The following is a 6,020-nucleotide window of genomic DNA, read 5'->3' as shown; positions in this document are numbered from 1 at the left end:
TTTTTAACCAGTTACAACGGGATTCTTTTTCCCGTTTCGAAGCCGGTTAGCAAACGTGGTTACAAATCGATAATGGGAAAGTCCCAGTTTGAAGCCAGTTACGAATTGGGATTTTTTTCCCGTTTCGAAGCTGGTTACCAATTTTTAGTTACGAAACGGTACTAAAGGCAAGGTGCTAAGGAGTTGTCACTTTGTTACTGGCGAATTCTCAATGTAAATTGAGACTCCGGTCACACCTCGGACACTGCCGATTAAATACTTGTATGAAAGAGTCGCGTTCCTAGCTCGTGTAGGTGAACGCGTACTATGCTTGTATGAGTGAAATATGACAGGTCGATTGCTCGCGATTTTGACAGGCGGTAACTGCGAGGTAACCGAGAGGGGGTGGGCGGCAATTTCAGCGTGGGCGGGAGTGGCCACACTGTACAATAGTACTCCTTATCATACTGTGCTCCGGTGCCTATTACAACTGAAGATTACACTCAATTATAGTTGAAAAAACTCTTGTTCCAGGAAAATTATCAAGTATTTATAGAAAATGTGACGGACTGTCAAAATCCACGCCCGCCATATCATAAGAAGCCTATGATTACAGGGGCATACAGTGTGCAACAACGGAAAAACACGCAAATCCTCAGTGGACACTATTTGGTCGTGGAAGAAGTACCGTTTTTGAATGTAAGATAATTATAGAAAACACACATAAACTCATTGCCAAAGTAGCTCTAAGCAAAGCACACGAAACAGTTCAAGTTTCAGCGCGCGAGGTTCGCGTGGACAATGGTCGCGCGACGTCGATGCGACGCGGCGCGAGAAATCAAACCTTCGATTTCTATGGAAACACATCTCGGACACTGGCGATCAAATATATGAAAGAGGCGCGTTCCTAGCACACATTCTAACTATTCTAAGCTATGACAGGTCGACTGTTCGCGATTTTGACAGGCGGTAGCTGTGAGGTAACCGAGAGGGGGTGGGTGGCACTTTCAACGGGGAGCGGGAGTGGCCATACTGTACGATAGTACTCTTTATTATACTGTGATGGAATTGTCTTAGGTGGGTGACGTCGTTGAACTATCGATGATAGGTGCGATGCGACGCGACAGCGGCGGTCGCGCGACGATCGTCCACGGCGTTACGCCGTGGCTTGCGTGGGCGACGGTCGCGCGATGGTCGCGCGACGGCGATGCGACGCATACGATATCAAACCTTATCGATATGGAAGTATGAGACGCGACGGCGACGGTCGTACGACGGTCGCGCGACCGTCGCTCACGCAAGACACGGCGTTAGTAATTAAGGGGTTGAAAGAAAACAGCATTGTGATATTGCAGTGATAGGTTGCCCACGTCACTATTGAACCCGTATACCAAAGCACGGGAGGAAGAGGATGGTGAAATGTGAAATTCTTACCAGTCCGTAACGGGGAGGATGTCATTACAAATAAATTTTTTGAACAATCAGTGAGATTCTAATATATTTGAACATCTCCTGTACCACATTTCAAAGCGAAATACAAATTTGATATTTTGATATTTCTCTTCATCCAAGAAATACAGACGCCGTATTCCACATGTCAAGATGTTTTTAGTTCCATTGGTTTGATTATTTATATTTTTGTTATCAGAACCAGTTGGACTTTGACTCACACGCTTCTAAATAACTTCTATCTTATGTTTTAGTTTAGTGAAGTCAGCTATAAAGTCGATAAATTCGGGAAAGAAGAAGTACAAGTGACGATAGAGAACGTCTCATGTCAGAACTGGGTCGCCAAGATTTTCCTGACCACGGGGAAAATACGCTACAATAAGAAAGATTGTCGAGTGCGAAAGGTACGTTTATGTTATAAGTATAACATAGAACAGCCAGTGTGGGAATACCATTAGAAGAAACATACATACAACATACATACATACAATCACGACTGTATCACATAAAGGGGTAGGCAGAGCACATGAAACTACTAAAGCTTCAGGGCCACTCTTGGCAAACTGCTGATTGAGTCAGTACGGGCCGCGCTGCCGTGTCACGCGCAAACGCCGTGGCTTGCGTGGGCGACGGTCGCGCGACCGTCGCGCGACGGCGATGCGACGCATACGAAATCAAACCTTATCGATATGGAAGTATGAGACGCAACGACGACGGTCGCGCGACCGTCGCCCACGCAAGACACAGCGAAAGCATGCGAGAGAGCCAAATGCGTCGCCGCTACGTCCTTATACTGTGCCAGAGCCGACGCGGAAGTTGAGTGAACTGTAAAAATGTCAAACAAATTTGTCCGTGCATCAAAAAATACCTAATCGGTTGATTTTTTTTCAGGGCACATACAAATTCAGTGTAGACTTAAACGCAGTTTTCCACTCCGTGCCGAACTACCACGAGAAGGGGATGATCCGACACAATATCATGCTGGTTTATAAAGGGTATACTGTCTTCTGCAACAACGTGTATGTCAACATAAAGTAATATTTTTAAATGACTTCTTTATCCAGACGGAGATTCTATATTCAAGTTTGTGTTTTTTGTTAATTATCTGTAGTCGATGCTAGCTTACGTCGTGGCTTGCATGGACGACGGTCGCGCGACCGTCGCTATTGCATCGCATCGCATCGCCTATCATCCATAGTTCATCAACGTCGCACACCTAATGGCCGCTGTACACATATGGCCAAGGGTTCCACCAACCCCCTTGGCCAAGCGTGTAGAGGGCTACTTGGCCGTAAGTTGGCAGTTGGCGCTAGCGCTGGCCGGCCAACCGATTGGTGTCGGATTTTTGTCCACACATCAAAGGATCTTGGCGCCAATGGCCAACTGCGTTTACACGTTGGCGCTTCATTCAGTTTGTCGTCAGCCGTCAGAGAGGATAGTAGTGAAATATTTACGAAAATAATAAGTTTATCTATGCCAATAATAGTGTTGATTTTAGGAAATAAAATAACCTTGCAAATGTTTAATGTATTACCTAAAAAAAATAAATGTGCTTATCAGAATATTCAAATAAATTAATAGTTTAAAAAACACTATAAAACACGCTTTTATAAATGCACGTAAAAGCCAAAAATAAATTATGGATCGTCCAAGTTGTCTCTATTTGTGAGCTGAAGTTTAAAAACTATGTGCTTTTAATTATAATATTTGATTGTAAAAGCGTGGGGCGCTGGAACAGGAAAGACTTTTTGTATAACTTGCTGATAAATCAAATTATGCTATGCTACGGGAAGGAGGTTACACAGATTGACGCGCTAACTGGAGTTGCAGCATGACTAGTAGGTTCTACATTAAACAGTCAAATCAATTAAAAGTCAGTGTTCAAAGTAGGTACCAGTTTGTCGAACTCAGACAAAATATGCGCTAGTAGCGAGGAGAGTCGACAGTCACCGACACTTAGAACGCCGCTTTTTTCCGGTAATCAAAGTACAAAAGGGGAAAGTGTCTACAGTGACAGTATGCAGAGTTCTTGTTCGTGGACGAGATATCTTTGGTTCTTTTTGGTAACCCTTAGGCGGCATATGTAAACGTTATGTTCTTATGCAACTTCATTCGCCAGGAAGTTCGGATTAGTATTTGTTTACAAGAAAGTCTTTCCTGTTCCAGCGCCCCACGCTTTTACAATCAAATATTATAATTAAAAGCACATAGTTTTTAAACTTCAGCTCACAAATAGAGACAACTTGGACGATCCATAATTTATTTTTGGCTTTTACGTGCATTTATAAAAGCGTGTTTTATAGTGTTTTTTAAACTATTAATTTATTTTATACTTTTTAGTCATTAATAATGAAATACTTTTAACATTTATACATAAATTTATTTCAAGTAGGCGGATTTTACATGCCATTTGTGGCTTAACGTGTACTTATTGCTAATTGCTACTTAATAATAACCAGCTGCTACCTTCTTATTACGTTATTATCATAAAAATGTTTATACCTAGTAAGTTATCCGTAAAAGATAGACCCCCTTTATTTGCTCTTAAGGGTCACAGGAAAACCATTACCCAACTTATTTTAAATACAACGTTGATCTTTCTTTTATGCGGGGGGCTTCGCCCCCCGAGTCCCCCTTTGTTTGCTCTGAAAGGTAACAAGAAAACGCTAACCCAACTTATTTTAAATACTACGTTAATCTTTCTTTTATGCGGGGGGCTTCGCCCCCCGAGCCCCCCTTTGTTTGCTCTTAAAGGTCACAAGAAAACGCTAACCCAACTTATTCTAAATACTACGTTGATCTTTCTTTCATGCGGGGGGCTTCGCCCCCCGAGACCCCCTTTTCTTCACTCTTAAGGATCACAAGAAAACTTTTTTTTTTGTTTTTTTTTCGTGGGGAATGCGTTTACGCATACCGCCGGGTCTGAGGTGGTGGGCGACCCGGTCGGTTATGTGGGGCTCGAGGCTGTAAAGAGTCCCCCCTACCCACTAAACCCCACGGTGTCCATCCGCGGCCCCGCAGCGGCCATCCTGGATCAGAATCCCTCGCAGGTCGGGCCATGAGCCGACCGGTCCTCACTGTGGGAGCGCTTCCTGGACACAAGGGTCGCACTCTCCAACTCCTATTGGGTGGGGGCGCTCTCATGCATCCCTCGCCCGCTGGCTATCTTTAGGGTGGCAGGTTCCGCTCGTGAGCGGCACGTCTGCGACCTATGCATCACAAGAAAACCTTAACCCAACTTATTTTAAATACAACGTTGATCTCTCTTTTATGCGGGGGGCTTCGTCCCCCGAGCCCCCCTCTGTTTGCTCTGAAAGGTCACAATAAAACGCTATCCCAACTTATTTTAAATACTACGTTAATCTTTCTTTTATGCGGGGGGCTTCGCCCCCCCCGAGCCCCCCTTTGTTTGCTCTTAAAGATCACAAAAAAACGCTAACCCAACTTATCTTAAATACTACGTTGATCTTTCTTTCATGCGGGGGGCTTCGCCCCCCGAGCCCCCCTTTGTTTGCTCTTAAAGGTCACAAGAAAACGCTAAACCAATTTATTCTAAATACAACGTTGATCTTTCTTTCATGCGGGGGCTTCGCCCCCCGAGCCCCCCTTTGTTTGCTCTTAAAGGTCACAAGAAAACGCTAACCCAACTTATTTTATATACAACGTTGATCTTTCTTTCATGCGGGGGGCTTCGCCCCCCGAGCCCCCCTTTGTTTGCTCTTAAAGGTCACAAGAAAACCTTAACCCAACTTATTTTAAATACAACGTTCATCTTTCTTTTATGCGGGGGGCTTCGCCCCCCGAGCCCCCCTTTGTTTGCTCTGGAATGTCACAAGAAAACGCTAACCCAACTTATTTTAAATACTACGTTAATCTTTCTTTTATGCGGGGGGCTTCGCCCCCCGAGCCCTCCTTTGTTTGCTCTTAAAGCTCACAAGAAAACGCTAACCCAACTGATCTAAAATACTACGTTGATCTATCTTTCATGCGGGGTGCTTCGCCCCCCGAGCCCCCCTTTGTTTGCTCTTAAAGATCACAAAAAAACGCTAACCCAACTTATTCTAAATACTACGTTGATCTTTCTTTCATGCGGGGGCTTCGCCCCCCGAGCCCCCCTTTGTTTTCTCTTAAAGGTCACAAAAAAACGCTAACCCAACTTATCTTAAATACTACGTTGATCTTTCTTTCATGCGGGGGGCTTCGCCCCCCGAGCCCCACTTTGTTTGCTCTTAAAGGTCTCAAGAAAACGCTAAACCAATTTATCCTAAATACTACGTTGATCTTTCTTTCATGCGGGGGCTTCGCCCCCCGAGCCCCCCTTTGTTTGCTCTTAAAGGTCACAAGAAAACGCTAACCCAACTGATCTTAAATACTACGTTGATCTATCTTTCATGCGGGGTGCTTCGCCCCCCGAGCCCCCCTTTGTTTGCTCTTAAAGGTCACAAGAAAACGCTAACCCAACTTATTCTAAATACTACGTTGATCTTTCTTTCATGCGGGGGGCTTCGCCCCCCGAGCCCCCCTTTGTTTGCTCTTAAAGGTCACAAGAAAACGCTAACCCAACTTATCTTAAATACTACGTTGATCTTTCT

Source organism: Leguminivora glycinivorella, chromosome 9 (genome assembly GCF_023078275.1).
Source record: "Leguminivora glycinivorella isolate SPB_JAAS2020 chromosome 9, LegGlyc_1.1, whole genome shotgun sequence".
In the NCBI taxonomy this organism is placed as follows: Eukaryota; Metazoa; Arthropoda; class Insecta; order Lepidoptera; family Tortricidae; genus Leguminivora; species Leguminivora glycinivorella.
The sequence above is the reverse complement of the archived record's forward strand: the minus strand, read 5'-3'. Positions refer to the sequence as shown.